The 15,200-nt window shown below is 41.6% G+C and overlaps 1 protein-coding gene across 2 annotated transcripts in view; it reads right to left on the bottom strand.

Moving 5' to 3' along the window:
• Nucleotides 1-15,200, bottom strand: part of LOC139452714 (fibroblast growth factor 17-like) — a 108,546-nt gene that overhangs the window by 71,597 nt on the left and 21,749 nt on the right. The window lies entirely within an intron of this gene.

Raw genomic sequence — 15,200 nt, 5'->3', positions numbered from 1 at the left:
TTCAGTATATATAACGTGTTAGTGTTTACATGTTGAATGTATATCACTCAAGGTAATGAACTGACGTAAACCATATCTAAAGTAAGCCGGGGTTAAGTCACGGGATAAGGTAATCATATCTTAAGGTAACAAAGACTTAAGGTAACGTAATAAGTTTAAAAGGTAACAAAGCGTTAAGGTCACATAATAAGGTAATCATATCTTAAGGTAACAAAGTCTTAAGGAAACGTAATAAGTTTAAAAGGTAACAAAGCGTTAAGGTCACATAATAAGGTAATCATATCTTAAGGTAACAAAGTCTTAAGGTAACGTAATAAGTTAAAAAGGTAACTAAGCGTTAAGGTCACATAATAAGGTAACATATGTTAAGGCTGACTTACCTCGAGTCAAACTCCGGCATCAACAATATTTCAATCGGACAGGTATCAGTAAAATATGTGGATCTTGTGTTTGCGATGCATAGTGGTGGACCTTCCTAAATAGCCGTCAATAATTGGCCACTTCGGTAAATGGATGTTGAGGAAACAGCTCATTAGATAGTTCCTCCAAGGAAAGCCCGAAGTGGACCAGCCTGCGTGAACACCAGACTAACACAAGCGCATGAACGTGTGTTGTAGCTGTCGCGAGTCCCTTCAACACGGCATGCCCCTAGTAACCCCACAAATGTTAGCATTCATCTTTTATGACTTCGTTTTGCCTGGTTTTGATTGCGAGATATAATGAACACATGTGAGGTACATAGGAAATATAACGTTCAAAGTGGCGTTCCCATTTGACTTTCTTGTGTACACGAGTCGACAGCCAATGTTCTTAAACTTAAAACGATTTCATGTTCAATAATACACGTGCTATTTGTCTTTGTCTCTCTGATATTGTTAAGTATTGCTTCGCTAACATTCCTTTTGTAACATTACACAATGCAGATAGATTTTTATATCCTTCTCTTTCTAATTTCACACAATACGTTTCTTTTTTTAATGCTTTTGTACACATTAATACCACACATATTTCAACAGTCTGGCATCGCTCTCTTTCTGGCACGTGTTTGGAGTTTCATATGGTAACAATAGTCCTGACGTATGGAAAAGAGGTGCGCGGAGTATGTATGATCCTGTCCGCATCGGCGTTAAGTAAAACCCCTACCTCAACAAGCAAAAACTCTAAAGACTTAATTGTTATAATTAACAGCATAGTGTGGTTATTTCCTTTTCATAAAAAAATAGATTTTTTTGTCAAAAGGACAAAGTTGCTATTCGGCCGCCTGAGGTGCATAAGACCTTGCTCCACGCGTTTCCGTCTAACGATAACCATACGTTTGTAAATCCGTGTTCTGTGTCGAATTAAGCTTAAATTGATTTACTTGCGTACAAATAACATCATAATGAACGCCACAAATACACACTTTCTTTCTAATATCGTGCGTGAAGAACACTAACAATAGAGTAAGTGAATGCAAGCTCTGCCGTAACAACGAATGTTTGTTTGACGTGACGACATCGCGTCAGCTGTCGTTGATGCCTGTAACATCTGCAGATGATCAAGTTACTTTTCTTTTGATAAATTTTGACATTAAACATTTTCTTCCGTTTGAAGTGGACGTTTGCGTGACGTCATAATTATTATGCAACTTACGCAACTACGATGAATAAAGCCGGATATTGCTTACATAAATCCGGCGTCTGTGACGACGGGGCATGAGAGAGACGTGGGTTTCTTTGCATCCCCGTCACACATGCATACTTGACGTTGTCCCTGCGCCTTGACAGATGTCTGTACTCCTCGCGGACCTACCTACCTTAGCATCGCGAGAAACGCTGTGAGGTCTCGCCTACATTCCGACAGCCTACTCTGCCACAAAGGATGCATTCAATATGTAAGATCTCTACACTAAATTCCGATCCTCCGTCACATCAGGAATCATATCCGTTAGCTCTTATACTCCATAATATAGCTTACCCAACTAAACCCGTCAGTAACATTCCCGCAAATACCCGTGCCCATATTCTCCGTGTTCCCATCAATCGTGTAACCTCTGCAGTATTTTCACTATTCCCCACATCTTTATGCGGTGGTTATGAATGAAGAGGTATAACGCCCTTCATCCTCATCGTAACCAAACACTCCATCACACCACCTCCAACATCAGTTCCCACATTCATAATAGGCATAAGCACCTGATGTGCTTCGACTCAAGCCCATCCTTTCCCCCACCTAAAGTGCCCCTTAAACTGTCCCCTCCCTTGATGAGCGGTGCGCTGAGCGTCGATTTCCCGGCCTGGGCAACGGCGAACGATAGCAGTTGTGTAAGACCGCTGTGGCTTACATTACGGAATAAGTACGTGTTTGAAAGCTGCCGCGGTTGCACTAAGGGCAAGTGTTACTTTCCCCATCTACGTTATCACACACGGACGGCGGCTTTTTGTTGTTCCCCAGTGAGGCCCCCCCTGTGAACGCTGGCACGGTGGTTGGCGAGATCAGGCAAGGGGGTTTAGAACACACGCGAGCGAATAGCGTACAGGTGAGGGGGACTGTGGCCCAGACTCGGTCCGACCATCGCCGTCGGAATGTCGTACTGTAAAGACAACAACTGTTGCGGATAACGCTGGCAACGACGACCAACGTTGCAAAGGGACTACCAGCTGTAGATGGTGTACTGTAGTCTGTGAAATACCTGATTATTCAAGGCCAACTTTCTCCACTCCCAGTCGTCTCTGTCTCGTTCAATCTCAGTATTTTTAACACTTTGATGTTTTCAAGCAGTGCTACAGTCATTATCGCGCCATTAATTCCAATCCGCAGCAATTTGATGTATTTTTGGAGAGAAAAAGATAACATGCAGACCAAACTCGAGCAATGCCATGTTGGCGGCACTTCTGAGGGAAGTCTTCGTATAAGCAGTGCCCCCAGACTCTCAGACTCTGGCACCGTAGAATCCACCCACCCATCATTAAATACCGCACTTTGCGGCACTTCGCTACAATTGACCAACATTCCTTTTGCCTTCTACACTGCCGTAACCTTTTCACATTGGACATAAAATGACAAACACTCTTCTTTGGTAGCTTCTTTCATGTCCCCATTGATCAATTCCTATTTTATCAAGGCATCAACGTCATGATGATTGCACAATCTATCTATTTTGTATTGTTAGTATAATGGCCAATAGCCACCCACCGCGACCTGTGATGGGAATGAGGTGGGTTGAGTACCTCTTGGAACAGTATGTCTGTATTATCGTGTATGACGTGACGACGTTAATAACTGAACACACTTTGGCATTGACTTTTTTTTACTTTTACAAGTAACTTGCCTATGTTAGGGCTGAGGCATCAGTGGAAGGTGCCTGCCGATCACAAACTATTCACGTCGTCGTGATATGCTTGAATGCACTTGACTAGTACCAGGTATAATTAACAGAGTGATTAGTGGTGCCACGTGTTAATGTGTACGGCGCACATCAAGTGAAGTTGATCACCTTCCGTCGCGGAGAGTAGTTGGATGGGTGAACGTGTTCGGCAGCCTCACTCCTGAGAGTTTGAAGGGCTTCCAAGCATGTGGTATCTGCTTAGGCGAACGGCTTCGAAATAAGCCTCTGTCCACCCAGCAATAAATAGGTACCCAGTAGGATGAGATGGTAATACGACTGTTAACATTCTAGCGCCTCGTAGGCAGTTGCGTCGTATACTCCCCATGGAGTTTAATGCACACTGATCCACTGAACGCGGTAAAAATAATATAGATCAACGATCATTCACTTGGTGAATGGAATCTGGCTCATTATAAAATGGACTAATTATATTATTATTATTCCAGCAATATTTGGCCCTTAAAAGGAATATTTACGATAATATTCAGTGTTTTCTCCTTATTTAGGCATATTTACATTGTTCTACAAACGTAACAATACGTTTATGCAGAGATTGTAATGAAACTTTATTGTACAATGTTAGTTTGATATGTAAATCTATATTAATAAGAGAAATGTATGTTCTTATTACGTAAACCTTTTTCACCAATTTAAGTTATTTGTAGAGCTAATGTTGTATTATTCACAACTTGTACATCTTTCTGTCACTTTAAGAAATGAATTTTTATTTGATTGATGTATACCATTGTTTATAGTTTTTTATGTTATATTTCATGCATATTACCACCCTGAAGATCCGGGTTAGAACTGGTCTTCAGCCACCCTTCCCTAACGGGATCGGGGGGTCTGGCTCGCTGACTTGGTTGATGCATGTCATCGTATCCAAAATGTGTAGATCGATGTTAATGATGTGAATCACTGGATTGTCTGGTCTAGACGCATATAGCTGGAATATCGCGGAGCGCCCCAGCAAACAAAACATGCATATTACTATTAATTCTGTAATACCAAGATTATATCGTTAACTATTACCCGTGGGTCCCTCCCATGAATTCAGCTACAAGTAATATAACAAACGTGTTAGATTGACCCTAAACCTTATAATGCGATGAACCGCCTCCGTGGTCTAGTGGTAGAACGTCCGCCTGGAGAGCAGAAGGTCCGGGGTTCGAGCCCCGGCCACGTCATACCAAAAGACGTTAAAAGATGATACTTGTTGTTACCCTGTCTGGCCCTCGGCATTAAGGGGCTAAAACAAGGACTGGTCTGCTCGGAGTCAGTATACTGTGTCTGAGTGGGGTATTCATGTTAAACTGCGGCATGGTATCTCAGTGAGCTAGCACTATAAATCGGCATCAGTCCGGACTAGTACAAGCAGACACACACACACACACACACACACACACACGTGCATGCAGTGCAATAATATTGGACGCGACGTTAAACCCCATTTCACCTCACCTCACCTATAATGTGATGAACAAAAACGTAAAATTGTATCATCTTGCTCATTTCACACAAGGCCAGTGGGGTGGCCTAGTGGTTAAAGCGTTAGCTCGTCACGCCGAAGATCCGAGTTCGACTCCCAACATGAGTACAATGTGTGTAAAACGGCGTAAAATGAAACTCGCTCACTCATTTGAGACAAAATTTCGGAAAAAATCGTGGATTATTCATTCCTCATTACGTCATATCGTTTCAAACAAATGCGTGAAGGTGTAATGTCTGATTGTTTTTTAACATCTTCGCTTGGGAATATTGGAATAATGGGAATACCATTCCAGCACTTTTAAGCCAAGATAGTATATTACTTCACTGACAAACGAACCGGCTATACACTTTGTATTTGAGTATTGACAAGCCATCTGAACGAAGGGATGGTACCAAACCACCACTCCTACTCAGTCAGCGTCAGCAACTACACAGCACAGCCCGCTTCATCATCTCTGCCACAACCTCATCGACTCAAGTGAGCGATCTCACAGCGTTCTATTCCAAACACATTAAAACCATCCCCCGAGAACTGCAGGCAAAAGGCAAAAAGCGCAGTAGACACCTATCTTGTGATATTTCAGTGCTTGAGAAAGACCTTTAGCGTTAAGCTGGTTCAAATATCACATTTTCCAAAATAATCACAGAAATCAAAACCCTCCCCCTCCTAGCTCCACCTGAACTTCTAGAAACAAAAATAGGTGGAAAACTTTACAACATATGTTGAAGCGCATCGTGTATTTGTTTTTTACTCCTGTCTGAAGACGCCAATCTAGGTGTAGTTGAACATGCTTGATTACACCGACAACCTGTAGCACCGACACCAGCATCACGACTGGGAAACGCAACAGATGCTTGTTTCAGCGAGTAGTGTGAAGGCATGAAAAACGGTGACTTGGAATGACGAACCAGCAGTTTGTTTACAGGCAATTAGTGAGCGAGGCTTTAGCAAAGCTGGAAAAGGGCGGTATTTATAAACTGTTTTAAGTTAATAGACTACAATGGTATCAATACTAATCCTAGTAATACGTTCTGTTAACTTCTCAGATGCTCATTTTCCCCATTCAATTCAGTAACTAAGTAACTGCAGTTCACAGTGAAACTTAACCCTGTCTGTGAAGAGTCCTCTCTTCCGGAACAAGGTTTCGGCGGATAATGATTACTGTTAACTGGTACACATATACTCACTTTCGTGGATCGATGCTCATGATATCAACCACTGGGTTGTCTGGTCCCGACATGATTATTTACAGACCGCCGTCATAGAGCTGGAATATTTCTGAGTGCGGCGTTAAACAACAAACGAAAAAAAACCCAAACATACATATACACACTGGTTTGTAAATATGGAAGATTTCATTGAGTATGTTCGTTTATCGTGAATTCTGGTAACGCTATTAAAACCCCTTTATTTGAAAACTGAAACTCGGCTTTCAGAGCAGAAACTGACATTTAATGTGTGATGTTAATCAGTCTTAGTGCTAAAATGGATTTGTGGAGCCGGTCCACAAAAGGACCATAGCGCTACGTTTATTTTCCGTTTAACGCCACTCAGCAATGTTCAAGATATGTGACGTCGGTCTGGACCAGACGATCCAGTAATTGACACCATGAGCATCGATCTACGATGATATGCATCAATCAAGTCAGCGAGTCTGACCACAAGATCTCGTAAGTCGCTTCTTAAGACAAAACATATGTTCGCAGAAGACCAATTCCAACCCGTATTTTCACTTGGGCACTGTGCATGCAAATCGACCAGGCAGATATAGGCAAAAGTGTTCCTTGTGCTGTTATAGCCTTGGTAGCGCAGTCTCTTGACATATATCACCGTCAGATATACAACTTGTTTACTCAACTCGAGACAATGACACCTACGTCACCACAGCGAAGCTAATTTATGACGTTAGGTCATCACGTTGTACACTCGCCACTCACACGACTTCCGGTTACGGATTTTACAAGAGCTCATCACGTCTCGGCGAAGACAGTAATGTTGTATAAATCACGTGAAGTGTTTCACAAGTGTAAATATAACAGGTCTTACATAATAGTTGATTTGATTTGGGGTCATAGAGTACATTTAAGGATGTCATTAATATTTATAGTGGTTTACCAATCTATCAGTATTTATTTGGCCAAGGATTATATTGGGGTATATCCACTTGCGGTGAGGTGAAGAATGTTCTCGACCATACCTAGAATAGTCACAACATCATAATTAACATTCAAGCCAATGAAAAAGAGATAACACATCCGGTCCAGATGCACATCAGTCATGCAATACATGGAATATTGCTGACGGGGGCGCTGAACCGAATTTATTTATCCCCTCTGGTGTGTAGTCCAATATTACTGCGGGTCTGCTTCGTTACCTACGCCGGAGGCACGGGTGGCCCAGTCGTCTAAGGCACCGCAATTCTCTGTGCAGAGTGGTGTCCTTAGGCACTGAGTATAGTTTTACGCCGCTTTTAGCAATATTCCAACAATATCACGGCGGGGAACACCAGAAATGGGCTTCACACATTGTACCCATTTTGGGAAAAGAACCCGGCTCTTCGTCGAGACGCGCAAACGCTTTAATGCTTCTCCACCGGTCGTATGGTCCAGACACGATTACTCTTGAAGAATGATGTCATAATTGTGCTCATCTCGGGAATCGAACCCATATCTTTGGCGAGATGAACGAATGCTTAATAATATTTAAAAAAGACAATAACATTATATTGAGAGCAATATCTTTTAAAGGATATATTCTTGTTTGAACTGATGAAGGTCTTTGGGAATTATAAGGTACTACGCCACTTGAACAAGAGATAACACATCCCGTCCAGATACATATCAGTCATGCAATACATGGAATATGGACGGGGGCGCTGAACCGAATTTATTCATCCCCTGTGGCCCTGTAGTCCAATATTACTGCTGGTCTGCTTCGTTACCTAAGCCGGAGGCACAGGTGGCCCAGTTGTCTAAGGCACCGCAATTCTCTGTGCAGAGTTGTGTCCTTGGCCAGAAACATATGATTTTGGATTAGAATTCCGGTTCGCTACAACTATGTTTCAAGATTTATCAGCATCATACCCGTGCTCGTGGGTTTCACCAAACTTGTAGATGTCTGAGGCCTTTGTCGCTTCGGGCTTTGCTCTCACATTAAACTGACACGCCGTGATTTCCCTGGAATACTGTTGAAACCAAACTGACTCACGTGTTATTTACGTACAGTTGATGTGATGTATGTTTGTATTCCACACCCTATAAAGAACATTACTTAATCCACATTAGGCGCAATAGCGTAGCCCAGTAATTATTTAGGATTGCAAGGACAGGGTTGATTGCCATTTGATATACTGGAACCTACTCACTATAACAAGTGACACCGGAACACAAACTTGTACCCTTTCTTGTCTATGGATTCCCTTGGGTCGACAACCATATGTGTATCGGGTGGTTAAATGTCCGTTGAGCAAACGTTGGAGGGAGTGAGTGAGTGGGTAGGGATTTACGCCGCTTTTGGCAATATTCCAGCAATATCACGGCAGGGGACACCCGAAATGGGCTTCACACATTGTACCCATGTCGGGAATCGAAACCGGGTCTTCAGCGTGACGAGCGAACGCTTTAACCACTAGGCTACCCGCCCGCCCCTAAACGTTGGATGGGAGGATACGACGAAAATATAAAACGTCAACGCCAGAGAATAACCAGTCTCGATTATCCACTGAAACAGCTTCCATTGGGCGTAAAATACAAAATAGCGGTGAAATGGATAACTGAAAATCTGCGATTACACAAACTCTTAACTGCAATCATATGTACGGACGGCGTGGCTAGTAGCGCACGCCTTTGTTGATCTCTGGTTTGTATGATCCAGAGTGAGTACGTATAGTTTTACGCCGCTTTTAGCAATATTCCAACAACATCACGGCGGGTAACACCAGAAATGGGCTTCACACATTGTACCCATGTGGGGAATCGAACCCGGCTCTTCGTCGAGACGTGGAAACGCTTTAACGCTTCTCCACCGGCCGTATGGTCCAGACACGATTAAGTATGATGTCATAATTGTGCTCATCCCGGGAATCGAACCCATATCTTTGGCGAGATGAACGAATGCTTCAAGACAATAACACTATACTCAGAGCAATATCTATGAAAGGATATATTCTTGTTTGAACTGATCATGGTCTTTGGGAATTACATGGTTCTACGCCACTTGAACAATATTTAAGTCATACTACTTTCTCAGTAAGAGAGAAATTATGTCTGACACAGACAGCGACCTGATTAGGTTAGGCCACACATGTGGCAGCAATCTCATATTTTTATGACTTATTTTATAGGGAGATAAGAGACTGGATAGCACTACTTAGTTTTTAGACTCAGCAAGATGGTTAACATCATACTACGAACCTGCTTTCCACATTACTCATTTCGTGATCATATCGACTAAGTGTACTTAATGAACTAACAAGTCTCTCACTGCGTATGCTCGTCGGTGAGTTCAGACTAATTAACCAGCTGTCCTAAAATATAGCATTCGAGAAACATGTCACAACAATGTGCCTCGGATTTCTTTGAACCATTACAAAAACTTGTAAACATAACTAACAAAACATTTGTGTTTGCAATTGTAACGCAAATATACCAATTGTAAGATGATTGAGACATGACGAGCCGTAGGGAAGGTCTTGCACCTGATGACCCCTGCTGTCTCTCTTGGGCATTACCCAAGGTGCAATAACATTATTTAAAAAACTTTTTGTACGTTCGCATGAGGTTATAAAGGCTGAGAACACCTTCCGCTGCTGTCTCGTAAAAGAAGCAGAATTATGATAGATAAATAATTATTCACTCAGGGAATCGTACGCCCTGAACCTAAACAATGGGATATATATCACACAATGTGCCAGGGCTTAATCCCCGTACTTCAGAGGATCGATTTACACATACGCCGGCATGTTGGCAGTGTCTTGTATTATCAGGCACAAGGTCAGTGTGTATATATGTCACTGTATTGTGTAATATACGATCATATTATTCAGGACGCATTTATTATGAAGTCTTCTGTATCCGATTCACTATACTACATTAAACATAGAAACTCCATTTAATGCCATGCTGACAACCAGTATATATTAACCATAGCCCCCACAAGTGGGTCCCTGATATACTCACAGATTCATCTCACATCCCAATTGCTGTGTCCACCCCCACCCCACCTTCCATATGCAAACAAAAAAGCAAACACGCACTCAAAAAACTCACAGCCCAAACCCACCTAATCCTCAATGCCCGAGACAAACCAATCCTAAACACAATTCCTTCCCCTATTGCCTGTTTAAAACCAACACACCCTTGTGTTAGTTTTGTTTGTTTGTTTGTTTGTTTGTTTGTTGTTTAATGCCGTAATATTCAAACTGGATGAGAGCGGCCTGTAAATAATCGAGTCTGATTCTCCAGTGATTGATATTGTGAGCAAACGATCCACGCCGTCGGAGTACGATGACACGCAATCAACCCAGTCACCCAGCCTGACCACCCAATCCACTAGGTCGCCTCTTAGGCGTATTTTTCCATATTTTTCCCCATTCCCCCGCCCGCTCTGAAATTTCATTCCCACGTGGGTTTTCATATTTCAATTTTCCCCGCCGCTGTGGAAAATTATGTGATAAAAAGAATACTACCACCATTGTACACTCATGAAAAACCCAGGTCAGCGTGATCTTTCTTCAGCAATGTTTATTAAATTCGTTTAAGCGACGCGATCTACGTCATGAATTAATTTAAAGACTGGTAGCAAGCTTTTTAAACTTTATAGTGTCATACAATAAGTTACACAATTGGTTATTTTAAAAAATATATATATTTTATTTCGCCCACCCGCTCTGTTGCAGTTTGAGGATGGATATGAGAAACATATAAAAAATATGGATGGCCTTACGGCCAGCATAGGTGGCTGAGGACCAATTCTTAAACCGGAATCTCCACAATGCCTATGAAGTCTATGTCAGTATTTTATATATACGTCTATATGGATACCTGCTACACAAATAAGATGACATATATGATCATATGTCACCATCATATGTCATCATCACACTCTCGGTGGGAACCAACCGCCTCCGTGGTCTAGTGGTAGAGTGTCCGCCAGGAGGGCGGAAGGTTTGAGTTCGATCCCCGGCCGCGTCATACCAAAAGACGTTAAAAGATGGTACTTGTTGTTACCCTGTCTGGCGCTCGGCTTTAAGGGGCTAAAACAAGAACTGGTCTGCTCGGAGTCAGTATACTGTGTCTGAGTGGGGTATTCATGTTAAACTGCGGCATGGTATCTCAGTGAGCTAGCACTATAAATCTGTATCGGTCCGGTCTAGTACAAGCAGCCACACACACACACACACACACACACACACACACACATACACACACATACACACACACAAACCCCATTTCACCTCATCTCACCTCGGTGGAAACCCAGTACGTGATTGATGCATGTTATCGTATCCCAATTAAATGGATCGATGCTTATGATGTCATTCAGCGGATTGTCTGGTCCAGAAAAAAGCCGGTGAAGATAAGGGGTTAGAATTGGTCTTCAATATGCTTGTTGGAAGTGGCGACTAACGGGATCAAGTGTTTGATGCCTGTCATCGTATGCCAATTGCATACATCGATGCTCAGGATGTCAATCATTCAATTAACTGGTCCGATTATTCACAGACCGATGTCATACAGCTGGAATATTGCTGAGTTTGGCGTTAAACAACAAAAGACTGAAATATTACTATTTTCTTCTATCAATATTCTTTCCATTTCACACACAATAATTAGTCTAAGCATGATGATTCTAATTATTTATTGCATGAAGTGTCGTCTCACTCTTTCCATCAATTGGGGCGGTCGGGTAGCCTCGTGGTTAAAGCGTTTGCTCGTCACGCCGAAGACCAGGGTTCGATTCCCGACATAGGCACAATGTGTGAAGCCCATTTCTGGTGTCCCCCGCCGTGATATTGCTCGAATACTGCTAAAAGCGGCGTAAAACCATACTCAATCACTCAGTTTCCATCAATGAGCGCGTACACCTACGCCATTAACATTGCATCACTTCAACAGATTATGTCCTCATCACGGAAACAAATGCACCGCGTTGACCCCAGTTGAGTTATTACTGTACGTAATTCAACCAAAATACCTTCTTATTAAATCACACGTATAACAATAATATATTCTCTCTACATCAGACCATATCGTACAATGCGGCCTTATTCAAACGCAGGGCATGTGGGAATTATAAACTGGTAGTTCCCGCTTCACAGTAGACGGAGCTCAGTACTATCATTGAGGAAGAAGGGTCCAACGGAGACCGGAGTCAACTGAGTATTTCCGGCAGAAAACCACTCATCACAAGTAGCTTCCCACCGAGTGTCTGACATGCCTACACTGTGACACACTGCAGAAAGTGTGACCAGAAATCTACAACGTGACCAGAAACGGTATCAGATGATGACACATGACCTAAAGCTGCGAGGGAAATCTTTTCAAAGCGTTAATCTCTTTTACTCAAAGCGCCAGGAAAACGCATGAAACGCAGGTTATGACATAATCGTTATTTTAATGTGTTCAATGTATGAAACCATACCGTGAAAGAGACAATATTTTAAACTGTGGCAGTTCATGGACACCTGCTATGTTATCGAATTTATTTTAAACTGAGGCAGTTCATTAATACATACTATATCATCGAATATAATGTGTTAAACAGAGGCTCTTCAGGATTACATACTATATCATCGAATATAATGTGTTAAACAGAGGCTCTTCAGGATTACATACTATATCATCGAATATAATGTGTTAAACAGAGGCTCTTCAGGATTACATACTATATCATCGAATATAATGTGTTAAACAGAGGATCTTCAGGATTACATACTATATCATCGAATATAATGTGTTGAACAGAGGCTCTTTAGGATTACATACTATATCATCTAAATTAATGTGTTAAACAGAGGCTCTTCAGGATTACATACTATATCATCGAATATAATGTGTTAAACAGAGGATCTTCAGGATTACATACTATATCATCGAATTGTATGTGTTTAACAGAGGCTCTTCAGGATTACATACTTTATCATCGATTATAATGTGTTGAACAGAGGCTCTTCAGGATTACATACTATATCATCGAACATAACGTGTTAAACAGAGGCTCTTCAGGATTACATATTATGTTATGGAATATAATTGTGTTAAACAGAGGATCTTCAGGATTACATACTATATCATCGAATTTTATGTGTTAAACAGAGGCTCTTCAGGATTACATACTATATCATCGAATATAATGTGTTACACAGAGGCTCTTCAGGATTACATACTATATCATCGAATATAATGTGTTGAACAGAGGATCTTCAGGATTACATACTATATCATCGAATATAATGGGTTAAACAGAGGCTCTTCAGGATTACATACTATATCATCGAATATAAGGAGTTAAACAGAGGATCTTCAGGATTACATACCATGACATCGAATTTGTTTTAAACTGAGGCAGTTCATGAATACTTACTATGTCATCGAATATAATTGTGTTAAACTGAGACAGGTCATGAATACATACAATGTCACCGAATTTATGTTAAACTGTGGCAATTCATGAACACAACCATGTCATGATACAATTATATTATGTTAAACTTAGTTCATGCACAATTACTGTGACTGAGGTGAGGTGAGGTGAGGTGAGGTGAGGTGAAATTGGGTTTAACGTCGCGTTGGGTTTATTGCACTTATATAGAGACGTGCATACCACACTCAGACACAGTATACTGACTCCGAGCCGACCAGTCCTTGTTGTAGCCCCTTAATGCCGAGCGCCAGACAGAGTAACTACAATTACCATCTTTTAACGTCTTTTGGTACGACGCGGCCGGGGATCGAACACCGGACCTTCCGCTCTCCGGGCGGACGCTCTACCACTAGACCACGGAGGCGGTCCTGTGACTGAGACGTTACCTATGACAATGCATCATTACATACTCTGCCCAAAGGATATCTCAGTGGTGGTTTGGCTGTTTTGTTTGTATATTTGGGGAACACAAGGCATCTACATGCCAACATCTTGCTAAAGTCCAGATGACCAATAAAATATTTGGATGTTCATCCTACCGAGGAAAAAGATCACAGTCAACCGTAACTGAGTTGTTCGGGGATTGTGTGGATTTGTTCACCACTGAGGCGGAACGCTGAATGAATGGGTAAGTGAGTTGGGCTTAACGCCGCTTTTAACAGAATTCACGGCATGTCAGCTTCATGTGAAAGGAAAGCCCGAGGTGATGCAGGTCTTAGACGTTTACCACTTCCTTGAAACCAACGATCACGGGTACTGACTGGTGCTGACAAACCTAGAAACATAATCGGGACGAACTGAGATTCGAACACACGATTAAAGGTTAAAGGTTCGGCGTATCCAAGGGACGCAACTCTGCACAGCGAATGGCGGCGCTTTAGACGACTGGGTGACCATTGCTCCCGAGTTGGGACAGCAGAAGGCGTATAGAATTGTGAAACATGTAGTGTGGTGAATTGAACATGCCCAATACTTCCTTTGTGATAACACCAATACCTATTGAAAACTATGTCTATTATTATACCACATTTGAACGTACGTATATTACGTGCATATTTGAAACGTACGTATAATACGAGCACATTTGAAAGGTACGTAAAATACGAGCACCTTTTGAGAAGTACGTTGAATACGAGAACATTGAAAGGTTCGTATAATACAAGCACATTTAAGAAGTACGTTAAAAAAGAACACATTAGAAACGTACTGATTTACGAACACGCAAGAGGACTTCATGTAATACCCATGCATATGCCACCATCATATAGTTGGAATATTGCTGAGTGCGGCGTAAAACAACAAACAAACAAAACGTGTCATACGATCAAACACAGTAACAACGTTCGCAGAATACGCGCACATAACAAACGAAAGTAGACAAAGAACATATTTAAAAGGAACACAATGTGTGAACATATTTGAATCATACGGTTAAAACAAGCGGGATAAAAGCTGATAACACAAGATATAAGCAATGCACTCATCGCTATCTGAAACTGGAAAAGCTAGTGTATTATCAAAAAATATGCTTATCTAAAGTTCATTTAAGCGAAAACGTTACATGTTATACGATATGTATTTGAAAAAATAAAGTTAACAAAAACAAAACAGAACGGGCGATTGTTGAATTACAACAGCTCTTAACAAAACTCCCAAAGTATTTGTTTATCACACACCTAAAAAAATGCCTATATCATC

Source organism: Haliotis cracherodii, unplaced genomic scaffold (genome assembly GCF_022045235.1).
Source record: "Haliotis cracherodii isolate W230 unplaced genomic scaffold, xgHalCrac1.p SCAF_9, whole genome shotgun sequence".
Lineage (NCBI taxonomy): Eukaryota > Metazoa > Mollusca > Gastropoda > Lepetellida > Haliotidae > Haliotis > Haliotis cracherodii.
Note: the sequence above shows the minus strand (reverse complement) of the source record. Positions and strands in the feature narration are given on the sequence as shown.